Source organism: Hippopotamus amphibius, chromosome 17 (genome assembly GCF_030028045.1).
Source record: "Hippopotamus amphibius kiboko isolate mHipAmp2 chromosome 17, mHipAmp2.hap2, whole genome shotgun sequence".
Taxonomy (NCBI): Eukaryota; Metazoa; Chordata; class Mammalia; order Artiodactyla; family Hippopotamidae; genus Hippopotamus; species Hippopotamus amphibius.
The window spans coordinates 25,664,720-25,678,614 of record NC_080202.1 but is presented as its reverse complement, the minus strand read 5'-3'; the positions used below and the strand labels follow the sequence as shown (position 1 = coordinate 25,678,614).

Sequence of the window (13,895 nt, the reverse complement as noted above, 5' to 3'; positions counted from 1 at the left end):
AAGCGTGGAGGCCTAACCACCGGACTGCCAGGGAATTCCCAGGCAGGTATTAACTTTGTAAGGTTAGTATACAAATGCAGTCATTTATGTAGGAGGGTAGATAGTGTGTGGGTTGGATTCACAGTTCAGACTCTGAAGTTCTTGTCCTGGCTCTGTCACCTCCCTAACTGTGTGACCTTGGAGAAATTACATAACCTTGATGGGCCTCAATTTCCTCATCTATAATGGGGGTAAATAATAACCAGAGAGCTGCTAAGACATTAAATACTCTGTGAAGTGCTTAGAACTCTGCCTGGCACCAAGGAACTGTCTGTAGTTGTTAGCTGCTACTGTGCACAATAAGAACCATGCAGAGAAAGTTAAACTTTCCATATGTGGCATCTACACCTGACCAGTGATTGTGACCTACCATGTGTCTCAAATGTGACAGGTGCTGTGTAAGACACCTAAAATAGGATCACTGCCATCACAATGCTTAGTCTAGCAGGGCAGACAAGTGGCACCAGACTGGTCCTCCACAGACAGTGGGTAAGAGAAGGAAGTCCCAATTGCATGAATCAACAAGCATGCATTATCAGGGGCGTAACTGAGTGTTCCACAGAGAGACACAGAGGGTGTGATATGAGGTGAAGTGAAACAAACACCAGAAAGGTTGACACATTCTGTGGGTCTTCCCCAGCCAAGAGGCTTTTCAGTTAATGAGAAGTAACCCCCTCTTAATTTATCCACTGATAAACTGTGGAAAGTGCTAATAACTGGAGTGTTTTAACTTTATTTTCTTTGTATTTGTTAATATCCACGTCAGTGACTACAGCATCCTAGTAATCACAACATTGTTAAGCAAAAAACAGTGACTCAGATAATATTGTTTGCTTTAAATATGAACTGAAGCCTTTATAACTTTCCTTCCCCACCTCCACTCCCCACCCCACCCCGCCCTCCCTTTCTGCCTCCCTTCTATTTCCAGGCATTAAAAAAGAGTAGCATATTCCTATTTGATTTACATGGCTAATTGTTGAGGCTGAATTGTATGCTCCCCCTACCCCCTGCACAAATCCATATTTGAAGCCCTAATCTACAGTACATTCTGAGGAATATGACTGTAATTGGAGATAAAGTCTTTAAAGAGGTGATTAAGCTCAAATGAGGCTGTTAGAATGGGGCCATAATCCAATATGACTGGTGTCCTTTTCTTTTTTTTAGAAATTTATTTATTTATTTATTGGCTGCATTGGGTCTTTGCTGCTGCACACGGGCTTTCTCTAGTTGTGGTGAGCGGGGGGCTACTCTTCGTTGCAGTGCGTGGGCTTCTCATTGAGGTGGCTTCTCTTGTTCCAGAGCACAGCCTCTAGGCGCACAGGCTTCAGCAGTTGCGGCACATAGGCTCAATAGTTGTGGCTCATGGGCTCTAGAGTACAGGCTCAATAGTTGTGGCACACAGGCTTAGTTGCTCCGAGGCACGTGGGAACTTCCTGGAGTAGGGATTAAACCCATGTCCCCTGCACTGGCAGGCAGATTCTTAACCACTGTGCCACCTAGGAAGTCCATGACTGGTGTCCTTATAAGAAGAGATACCAGGGGCACTTGCACAGAGGAACAACCATGTAAATAGGCAGCAAGAGAGTGGCCATGTGCAAACAAAAGAGAGACGCTTCAGAAGAGCCGACCCTGCTGGCACCTTAATCTTGGACTTCTAGCCTCCAGAACCTTCAGAAAATAAATTTCTGTAGTTTAATCCATCCAGTCTGTGGTATTTTGTTATGGCAGTCCTAGCAAACTAATACACTAATAATAACTAGATATGGCATGTGAGTATGTATATAGTTTTATTTTAGTTTAGTAAAGACATGGGACAAGTTTTAATAATTATAAAAAAGAAAGTGCGGGCTTCCTAGGTGGTGCAGTGGTTAAGAATCTGCCTGCCAATGCAGGGGACACGGGTTCAATCCCTGCTCCAGGAAGATCCCACATGCTGCGGAGCAACTAAGCCCGTGCGCCACAGCTGCTGAGCCTGCGCTTTGGAGCCCGTGAGCCACAATTATTGAGCCTGTGTGCCGCAACTACTGAAGCGCACGTACCTAGCGCCCGTGCCCTGCAACAGGAGAAGCCACGGCAATGAGGAGCCCACTCACTGCAACGAAGAGTAGCCCCCGCTCACTGTAACTGGAGAGGGCCCACGCGCAGCAACAAAGACCCAACACAGCCAATAAATAAATAAACAATAAATTAATTAAAAAAAAAAAAAGAAAGTGGAAGGACTTCCCTGGTAGTCTGGTGGTTAAGAATCTGCCTCCCAATGCAAGGGACACAGGTTCAATCTCTGATTGGGCAACTAAGATCCCACACGCAGAGGGGCACCGAAGCCTAAGCACTGCAACGAAAGATACCTGTGCCACAACTAAGACTCGACACAGCCAAATAAATGAATAAATAAATGTGTGTTTTTAAAAAAGTGCTTATCACCAATTGAAATAATTTATTTAAAAAAATGGAAAATATTCTTGAAAGGGGAGTCTACAGTTACTATCTCCACTTCATTCATCCAGCTGGAATGGCCTGCATTGAGGGCCTGCTACTGTGTTATTCTTCCCCGTGCCCCTGACAGTGGGCTGCTGGCCAAAGACCCCAATATCTTCTTACTCCTGGAGAAATCCAATGTGCATCTTCAGACTCTGTCACACTGGAATGTTCGCTTGTATATAACACTGCCTTTATTCCTTCTTTATTTTATTGTGGTAAAAATATACATAACATTTACCACTTCAAACAAATTTTAAGTGTTCAGTAGCATTGAGTATATTCACACTGTTGTACAACTATCACTATAATCCATCTCTAGAATTTTCTTCATCTTTCCAAACTGGAACTCCATACCCCATTAAATATTAACTCTGCATTTTCTCCTCCTCCCAGGCCCTGGCAACCACCATTTTACTGTGTCTATGAATTTGACTACTCTAGGTGCTTCAAGTAAGTGGAAACAGAGTATTTGTCCTTTTGTGACTCGTTTATTTCACTACGTCCTTAAGATTCATCCATGTTGTAGCATATGTCAGAATTTCCTTCCTTTTTAAGGCTGAATAATTTCCCACTATGTATATACACCTCATTTTGTTTATCCATTAATCCACTGACTGACACGGGTTGATTCCACCTTTGGCTATTGCGAATAACACTTCTATGAATATCAGTGTTCAAATGTCTCTTTAAATCCCTGTTTTCAATTCTCTAGGGTATGTACTCAGAAGGAACAGCCATACTGTTGAGAAATGGAATAGTGCTTGCCATGTCAGTAAACAAAGGATGTCACAGTCATTAGTGATTGCAACCGCCGCTGATGGTGAGCTGGTGAGCCCTGAGGGAACTCAGGAAGGAAAAGAATACCTGACATCTGGCACAGGTCTAGCACAGGGGTCCCTAACCGCCCAGCCATGGACCGGTGCAGGGCCCCAGCCTGTTAGGAAGGTGGCTAAACACAGGAGGCGAGCCGGCGACGCTTCACCTGCCCCTCCCCATCGCTTCAATTACCACCTGAACCAACCTGGCACCCCATCACGGGAAAAACTGTCTTCCACAGCATGGACTGTGTTAATTATTTACATGCTAACAACCACTCGCTGAGTATTTATAAATTTGCTTCCTTTCTTTTTCCAATCACCCTCAGAAATAATTTTTTAAAAACACCCTCTGGAGGAAGTAAGCTCCCGGGCTGCCGGGCTGCCGGGCTGCCGGGCTGCGGGGCTGCCGGGCTGCGGGGCCGCGCCGAGTCCGGAGCTCCTGAGCTGCCGAGTCTGACAGCACCGCGATCTCCTCTCCCCTCTTCTCGCCGCCATGGATAATGCCTGCGAATCGCCCACGGAAAAAGGTGGAGAGACAGGGGAGTCAGATGAGACGGGTGCTGCTTGTGGGGGGGCCCCGGTGTTACTGACACGGACGGAATCCCCGAGGAAACTGACGGAGACGGAGATGGGGAATTGAAAGAGGCCACGGCTGAAGACGGAGAGCTCAAGAGTCAGGATATCTCAATTTAACAGCAATTGAAAGGGAAGAGTCATCATTACTTACTCCTGCAGCCAAAAAACTGAAAATAGATACCAAAGAAAAGAAAGAGAAAAAGCAGAAAGTGGATGAAGATGAGATTCAAAAGATGCAAATTCTGGTTTCTTCTTTTTCTGAGGAGCAGCTGAACCGTTATGAAATGTACCGCCGGTCAGCTTTCCCTAAGGCAGCCATTAAAAGGCTGATCCAGGCCATCACTGACACCTCTGTGTCTCAGAATGTTGTTATTGCTATGTCTGGTATTTCCAAAGTTTTCGCTGGGGAGGTGGTAGAAGAAGCACTGGGTGTGTGTGAGAAGTGGGGAGAAATGTCACCACTACAGCCCAAACATATGAGGGAGGCTGTTTGGAGGTTAAAGTCGAAGGGACAAATTCCCAACTCGAAGCACAAAAAAATCATCTTCTTCTAGACTAAAGTCTACAAGGGCCTGGTACTGAAAGAAGTACTGGTTCCAGACTTCCTACTGCATGAGACTTTCTGCACTGATGCTTTAGTATTTCAGTCCTCGAAGGATTCCATGCTTTTAATGTCTTCTTCAAAACTCTGATATTCATTACACATAGAAGGCATGCAACCTGTTTCATACTTGCCTTGACTAAATATTGGGACCTCTGAGGGCACTGTGAGGCATTTAACTATTACTGGCTAGTTGGAAGAAGAAAGGTTGGTGGGCCTTAGCATTTTCTGGACAGGAATGCTGCTTTCAGAAAGAAAACATTTCCAAGAGAGTTTGACGGTTTCACGCTGAAGCCTGAAGTTGCAATAACTTAGGCTGTTTCTTACAACTGTTTTAAGTAAATGAAACAACCAGAAACTTCTACCACGAAGGACTCAATGATAGCAGGAGTAGTGGAATAGTTTGTCCCTGTAAACATTTAAGATTCTGCCATGAATTTTGGTGAATGATCATTAAACTCTTTTCCAGCTTGCAAAAAACAAAAAAACCACCCTCTGCAGAATACTAAGGTTTAAAACGGTTCTGAACGATAGTAAACTACTTTATTAACCAACCGGCTCCTACAGTTATTTACTCCACTAATTCATCCTGACAAGATGACTTACAAACACACTTCACTACCATTTCTATAAGCCAGCATTCAACAACTGCCGTAAACACCAAGACATTACCCTGGGTGGATAAAACAACTTTCTCTCAGACTACAAACTTTTTCTCTGTCTTACAACTTTCACTACACACAAACCTCTACTCTAATAAACCAAAAAAACCCATTATAAAATACTATAAAAGTACACCACCATAAACCACACAATAAGTCATATCCCAAAACCTAGTAAAAACCTCAATAACTTCTGTTCTTTGAACCGCTTTTATCAGGGGAAAGCGCGAACGCAGTCCCCCACTACCACAAATTATGCAGTCGAGTTTCCCACATTTGGGGAAATCGCAGGGGTCAGCACATCCGGAGTGCAATGGATAAGCCTCGCCCTGGGAAAACCACCTTCGTGATCATGGTATCTCCCCTGCCAGGTAAGTATGCCTTGCTCCGCCTGCCTCGCACCTCACCCTCACATTCCATACACTTCGCACTTACGGCCACTCTCCTCACGCAAGCTCTAGACCGTCACTTACGAAGAAAGCCTTCTCCAGACTATAAAAGCCTGGCAACAACATCTTCTATATCGGGACATTTGCAGAACCATAACAAATCTATGTACAATGTGAACAAGCCCAGCAGACACTGCGCCTATTTACATACTCCAACCACTTTCAGTGACGTCAACCCTCAGCGCCAGACACAGCTGCCCCGGGCTCTGGGGATGCCCGCGTCTCAACCCCCCGAACCTGTGAACGCTACCTCCCTTCGTGACAGAACAGATTTGAGGGATGTGATTAAGCTTTGAGACGGGGGCGGGTAGTCCGAACGAGCCAGGTACGCCTAACGTAACCAAAGGCCCTCGAGAAGAGGAGGCAGACTGCTTCAACTGCGGGCTTTGAAAGCGGAGGGACGGACCACAGCGAGGAACGTGTAGGGAGAGGGAGAAGCCAGGAACGGACTCAACCCTGGGAGACAGGAAGCCCCGCATCAGCTCCCGATGTCCGGTACGGTTAAGAACCGTGTTCCTTTCAAGTCATTAAAGCTGGTAGTTAAATCCGCTACAACAACAACAGATGACTAATGTTTTGGGGGAAAAGTAAGATTAGAGACCTTAGATTGGCGGTCGAGGAAGGTACAAGCTCCACGGCCACGCGCAGCCAAAACAAGCAAAAAAAGAGACCACCGGCAACAAAGTCTTCATAGGCGTTCACGGCTCCTAAAAACCCAGCACTCTCTCTCATACCCCCAGACACAAAGAAAACTCACCCACCAAAAAAAAAAAAAAAAACAACTAAGGAATGTTACAACCTTTTCTTAAACGAATCACACCAGGGGAAAGCGCGAACGCAGTCCCCCACTACCACAAATTATGCAGTCGAGTTTCCCACATTTGGGGAAATCGCAGGGGTCAGCACATCCGGAGTGCAATGGATGAGCCTCGCCCTGGGAAAACCACCTTCGTGATCATGGTATCTCCCCTGCCAGGTAAGTATGAGTTGGCACTGCAGCCTGGCACCTCACCCTCGAACTCAGCACACAATAAACGTATGGTCAATTATATTGCAAATTCTTTAGGCCTTCGATTGGAAACTGCAGATTTATTCATATGACTTTGACCAGAACACATCCTTTGGACATTCAGGAGAAATTCTGCTCCGCGAATAAAATCGAACCAGCAGGCACCGCGCCCCTCATCTACATATCCCCGCCTCTTGTCACTTGTCACTGCTTTTGGAGAAGCGGTTAGTTCGCTCTAGCTATGCCTCGCGCCGACCCAGAAGACGCTCATCGACCAGTGCAGCTGGGAAGATTTTCAAACTCTTCGCCGTTGCAGTCATACCCAAAAGTTCAGGCGTAGATTTGTTACGAGTCGTTATGCGAGTCTGAATCTCTGTTCCACTCTGGGACTAGGTCATACCCGCAAGTCTCTCTCAATCTCCATTTCCCAAAAATGTAAAGTGGAAAAAAAAAAAAAAGCTTAACAGGAGAATGCGCGTCAAATGCAGCCTCAAGACCCTCCAATCAACCGCTTCTGGACAGGTGTCCGTGTGGTTGGGGACACAAATCTGACGTCAACAAGATTCGAGTGTCTGCAGTTCTCCGCGCAAAGGGAAGCAACATCTGGCCTGGATTTGATAACAAAGCGGGTGCTCCTCTGTTCTATTTAGACAGTGAAAATAGATGACATGGCGTTTCCCTTTCTGCCCTTCCTGGCTAGGCGCTCTTGGGCAAAACAACTGTTTGCAGCAACTATAGTGCCACAGGCTTGGTGGTGTGTGGGAGGCAAAATCTTACCTCTACTCTGTGAGGGTCTCTGGCCCAGTCTGAAAATTACACTGGCACAGGCAGTTTAACAGGATAAAAGCATACAAATTCATTTAACATAAGTTTATCTGGGGGGTCCTCCCTGGTAGCACAGTGGTTAAGAATCCACCTGCCAATGCAGGGGCGTGGGTTAACTCCCTGGCCCCAGAAGATCCCACATGCAGCAGAGCAACTAAGCCAGTGAGCCACAACTACTGAGTCCATGCTGGGCAACTACTGAAGCCTGCACACCTAGAGCTTGTGCTCTGCAACAAGAGAGGCCACTGCAATGAAAAGCCCTCACACTGCAGCAAGAGTAGCCCCCCTGCTCACCTCAACTACAAAAGCCTGCGCACAGCAACAAAGACCCAACGCAGCCAAAACATAAAAATTAATTTAAAAAAAGTTTATCTGACACAGGAGCCCTCATAAGGAAATAAAGACCCAAAAAGTGGAACCCTGAATGTTTTTATAGTCAGTTGAACAAAGAGAGACAGCTGTGGAAAAGTAACATATATGGGGAGGCTAAAGGAAGATAATTATTTTAACAAGACCTGTTTGTACAGAAATCTCTCAGCTTTGGCCCCCTTCTCTGGCAATGTTTCCCCTGGGTTAGGGAAAACATCTTTCAGTTGGGAGTTTTATCTCCCGCTTTCAGAAAAAGAAAGGGAGGTCAGACCACTCTTCTACAGCTGCTGGTTTTCAGCACTTTTAGACATTTTTAAAAAATTAATTAATTTGGTTGTGCCCCCTGCATTGGCAAAGCAAAGTCTTACCCACTGGACCACAGGGAAGTCCCTTTCAGTGCTTTTAGCACAAAATAATCCTTATGCCAAAGTGACACATTTTGGGGTGGCATATTTTGCAACCCTTTGGTAAGTGCTTTGTTTCATATTTTTGGAGGGTATTTTTCATTATTACAATAGTGATAAAATTTTCTTTGTCGGTAATCAGGAAAAGAAAGTGTTTTTAAACATTAAAATTAACCACAATCCCACTATGAAATTACCGCTGTTAACATTTTGATATTATACTGAATATATGGTAACTCCAATCCTTTATGCATATATATTTTTAATAGAATTATACTTCACACGATGGTTTGTGACATTTTACATTTGTTATATGTTGTCATAATTTATATCAATATTCTATCACTTCTAGTTTATTGCCATTATATATATATAAATGCAATGAACAGCCTTGTAGATATATCTTTGTGAATAATTAATGATGATGTCTTAGGGTACTTTCTAGTAGTTTTCTCTGTTATTTTAATATATTAGTCATCTTAAGAAATGCTTTGTTACTTGAGGGAGGAGAGGTAACGTATATTTTTAAACTCTAAAAACCACTTTTCCCTGCTTCCTTTCATCTTTCAAAGTCCATATCTCTTTCTAACTTCAGGATTGATAGTTAGTTATAAAAAGAACTGCAAGTTTTTAAGAATGAGAGGAAAGCCTAAATTGCAGTAACACTGCATGCAAAAAAGGCAGCATATGAAATTGAATACAGACTAAACAGATTAAAACTGTTTCTAAAAAGGCAAAGTTTAAGACACTTAAAGGAAATACATCAAAACGCAAAGTAACATAATTATGTTAGTGTCAATACAGGAGAGTGGACTAATGTATTTTCCCCTACATATTCTGTAACATGACTATAATATTACTTACGGGCTTCCCTGGTGGCGCAATAGTTGAGAGTCCGCCTGCCAATGCAGGGGACACAGGTTAGAGCCGTGGCCTGGGAGGATACCATATGCCACGGAGCAGCTAAGCCTGCATGTCACAACTACTGAGGCCCATGCACAGGAACCCATGCTTGGCATTGAGAGAAGCCACCTCAACGAAGAGTAGCCCATGCTTGCCGCAGCTAGGGAAAGCGCATGAGCAGCAATGAACACCAAACACAGCCAATAAATAAATAAATACATTTAAAAATATATTACTTATAATGAAAAAAATTTTAACCCTAATTATATACATCTAGTGCCCAAAATAGGCTCATACATTTTGACCTAGAAATGTCATTTAATTTAACTATAGAAAGTAATTCTAGAGAAAGACAATGCCCCATGCACAGGGTGTTCATCATAGAATTACAAAAAATCGAAATCACCCAAAAACCCTAGAATCAAAACAATAGGGAAATGGAGTATTAAGCAAGCAATAGTAATATAATAACAATTAACAACATGAAAGACATTATTATATAAGATTAAGAGAAAAGGAATATGAAATGGCATGTATACCATGACTTCAATTTTGTAAAAATGTATATATATCATTAAAGAAAATTACTGGAAGGAAATGCACTGAAATGATACCAATGTTACTAGTTGTGAGACACAGGTTATAGACTTTCAATAATATTGTTAGACTGTTTTTTCTTCATAATGAGAAGACCAAGTGCTGGTGGAACCACTACAAGAAATATTTGGTACAGTACTTAGTTTTGAACACAGGCTTTAGCATCAGATAGACGTAAGTTCAAATTGTGATTTTACCATACTTTAGGTATTTGTGCTTGATTTTACCCTCTAGGGAACAATGATAATTTTTAGTAATAATTATAGTGAATATATATCCATATGTATGTGTATACACATACACACACACACCTATATTCATACACAGAATAAAACAACTCAGTGACCAACTAACTCAAAGGCCCCAAATAAGCCAAGGTGGAGAGGCACAGCCCCTCCCTCAGCAAAGTAGGTATTTGGAGAGTTCCCACATACCTGGGGAGGGGCGGCACTGGCACACCTACCAATCCCTCTGAGATCATGCTGCGCCTGACAACTAAGATGTTCTGTCCCAATAGATATGGCCCCTAAGTCTGTGAGTCTCACCTCATCTCTGAATTTCCACCCATCTCTTAGCCTCATGGGTGTCAAGGAAAGGTTGTTCAGAAATATAATGAGCGTGGCAGTAATTTTTAAAAGCCGACTTTTGTTATATAAGTTCATAGAGCAGGTTTGACTGTCAAGAAGTCCATGGCGCCGACACAACTGAATCTAAATGCCTACTACCAGAAAAGTTGATCAACTCTACAGACACTCTACACAGACATCCTCCATTTCAAGGAGCCGAACGCATTCACTTCTGATGCACACAGGCCCTGGTTTTGCACTTCCCATCCACAGGGCTCTGCAATATAAACTACAGTCACTCTACTTAGACATCTGCTAGATACCCTCAACCACAAAGTGTGATCCAGCCCACCTCAGTTATATGATATAATTTCATCCCAGGTGGTTTGCTGTTTCCACGGTATCCATGACTGCCAGGCTGGCCACAGCACTAAGTCCTCTAGGACTATCTGTGTCCCCCACAGATATGATTTCACAGATATCATAAGGCTCTTTTTGCTATGCTGAGGGAACTCTTTAAATTTTTGTTGGAGTATAGTTGATTCACAATGTTGTATTAGTTTCAGGTGTACAGCAAAGTGAATCAGTTATACATATACATATATCCACTCCTTTTTTTTTGAATGTCCAAACGAATGTTTATTTTACTTGGAATATGTGGATGATTCAATTCAGGCTGTAGTAAGATCGTCATTTGTTTTCACCTCCGATTCGGAATCTTTTCACTTTGTACTTCTACGTGGATTCTGTGTTATTTCTTGTGGATGGGGCAGAAGGCTTGCTGGTCCCTATGCCCAGTTGGGTATAAATCATGGGTTGAGGTGCCATTAGTGAAGGAGCGCCCAGTGGAGTTGGACCTATGTGTGAAACACAAGGAATAGAAATTCGGTTCCAGATGGTTGATATGCAGGTGCAGCTATTCAACTGCCAATACATTCCACCAGTCATTTCCATCTCTGAGGATTTATACCACTTCACATCCGATTTGTTGACTGACCTTTCTCCAAAGTTAAGATTTCCTACAAGCTTAACCAGTGAGCCATCCAGGTCATCTGCTACAGCTTTTCCACTTTGCCGTCTGGCTGCAACATGTTTGTGGGCTGCAAACCAACCTCTGCTTGCTGAAGCTTTCACAACTGGACTATGCGAGATGGAGGGAATCAGTGCATGCTGCACACTATAAGCAGCTAAAATGTCATTTTTCTCTTCCAAAGACACTAAATGTTGTGTTAGTGCCTCAAGTAAACTGCGGGGTGCCTGAGTAAGATATGGAATGTCATGCTGGTCAATTCCAACTTGCTCTGTAACTTTCAGAAACTGAGCCAATTTGGTCATTCTTCCAAGGAACTTGATGTAAATATCCAAACTTTCCTTGCATTGGTTCTTCCTCATGTCAAAATACTTGTCTAGCAAATTAATGATCCCCTCATTATAGGCTGCAAAGAGGCGAACAGAACCCCTAAAGAGGAGCATGAAAGCAGTGTGTATTATACTATTAGTTAGTTAATCAGGATTTGCATTAAAATTAAGAGCATCAAACTGAGTTTCAATAACTGGAAGAGTGTTCATAGTTCTTATCACACCATCCGTCCCTTTCTTGGTTTTGGTGATGTCAGATGCAATCAGTCTATATGTGAGTGATTTTTCATTCAAGTACCTGCTATATCGTCTGATAAAGGTTGACATAGTATAGCCTTCTATGACACTTTTATCCAAGAAGTTGTGTAAAGTGAACAAAGAGTTTCTAGATGCAAGATGTTGGATAAAATGCTCATTTCCATGCACCATAAGGTGATGCACAGTCATCAGGGCTTTGAGCACCACCACCCAGCTGCTGCTCCCAGTTTTCTCAGAAAGAACATCACCCAGATGCTCAACACTCATATTTGTTCCATTTATGTGCTGGATTAGATCCACCACGTGTTTCGGCTCGGTCCTGGTGGGCTCGTCGGTGGTTGCTCCAAGGGCAGCCTTGGAGGTGGACGACCCCATGCGTGCATCGCCAGCCGCCAGCCACGAGAGTGATGGTCATGCCCCACTCTTTTTGATTCTTTTCCTATGTAGGCCTTTACAGAGTACTGAGTTTCCTTTGCTATACAGTAAGCCCTTAGGGAACTTTATTACTGATGATCACAATGCCTACTCCAGTATTTTCAGCATTCACAAAGTATCCTTGAGTTACTGTAAGTACTACAAACAATAAAACAAAAACAAAAACCTGTTCTCAGGTTGTTACTCACATGTAAGTAGTAATTTACAGCCACTTAAACTTAAGGTGCCAGCAACTAGCCTAGGCATTGGAGATACTAAAAGTAGTAATGTGGAGATAGATTCTGCCTGTAATAACCTGTAGGGGAAATAGACCTGCCAGAATTATAGGAAAAGAGTAATGAGCACTAATAAAAGGGTTAAGGACCACATTATGACTCTGAAGGATCCTACACATTTTTGCCTTTATGGACCCTTCCTCCATGAAAAATATATAAAAAGATGACATTATTATATGCAACATTTTCTTCCACCTAAAAATTCATCTTTTTTTCTTCTGATTTTAAAAGAAGTGCCATGTGCAGCACTGTGCCAACAGTACCTAGTAATGTTTAAGTCCATTCTGGGTTCAGTGGCGGTTTGGGTAGATCCCAGGCAGCTTCAACAAGAGGGCTGAATGTTGAAGTATGCATTTTCAAGACTGATGAGGGAAGGCAGGGCATTCCAGGAAGAGGGAGCATGTTATAGAAGTAATACAGCAAGACCTCCTGGAAACTTTTTCAAAATAAGGGAGAAATGATGTCCAATAGAATATAATGTGAACAACAAGTGATTTTAAAAGTTTTGGTAGCCACATATAAAAGGGTAAAAAGAAACAGCTGACAATAGTTTTTTTAATGAATACTTAGTGATATTTTTATTTATTTATTTATTTATTTAATTGGCTGTGTTGGGTCTTTTTTGCTGTGCGCGGGCTTTCTTTTTGTTGCAGTGAGTGGGGGCTACTCTTCGTTGTGGGGGCTACTCTTCATTGTGGTGCGCAGGCTCCTCATTGCCGTGGCTTCTCTTGTTGCGGAGCATGGGCTCTAGGCACGTGGGCTTCAGTAGTTGCAGCACATGGGCTCAACAGTTGTGGCTCACGGGCTCTAAAGCGCAGGCTCAATGGTTGTGGCGCACGGGCTCAGCTGCTCTGCGGCATGTAGGGTCTTCCTGGAGCAGGGATCGAACCCGCGTCCCCTGCATTGGCAGGGGGATTCTTAACCACTGTGCCACCTAGGAAGCCCCTGACAATAGTTTTAATAACATGCTTTACTTATCCCAATATATCCAAAATGGTATCAATGCAAAATGTGGCCAGCCTAAAAAAAATTGAGATATTGTAACACTCCTTTTTTATATAACTAAAAACGTTCAAAACCCTTCAGGTAAATCTGCCTTCACAGCAGGTCAACTCAGATCTTAAACATCAGATGGCTGAAATTAAATACATAATTCTACAAAGAAAAACCCTATACTTGGCAAAAGAATGTTTCACCGTGGTTTAGAATATAAGATCTTTATTTCACTACGTCCCTGTGTCATATTCACCACCACCTACTATATGATGT

General features: G+C 43.1%; 2 non-coding genes and 2 pseudogenes across 2 annotated transcripts; 1 reads left to right on the top strand and 3 right to left on the bottom strand.

Annotated features, from left to right (window-relative positions):
• Positions 1 to 3,831: 3,831 nt before the first annotated feature.
• On the top strand, positions 3,832 to 4,468 carry LOC130840702 (transcription initiation factor TFIID subunit 11-like; annotated as a pseudogene).
• Positions 4,469 to 5,392: 924 nt separating this feature from the next.
• Positions 5,393 to 5,556, bottom strand: LOC130841071 (U1 spliceosomal RNA). Its single transcript, XR_009050114.1, has one exon. It is a non-coding gene; the product is annotated as a U1 spliceosomal RNA (small nuclear RNA).
• Positions 5,557 to 5,999: 443 nt separating this feature from the next.
• On the bottom strand, positions 6,000 to 12,291 carry LOC130839559 (phosphatidylinositol-binding clathrin assembly protein-like; annotated as a pseudogene).
• LOC130841143 (U1 spliceosomal RNA) lies at positions 6,447 to 6,610 on the bottom strand. Its single transcript, XR_009050181.1, has one exon. It is a non-coding gene; the product is annotated as a U1 spliceosomal RNA (small nuclear RNA).
• Positions 12,292 to 13,895: the final 1,604 nt, after the last annotated feature.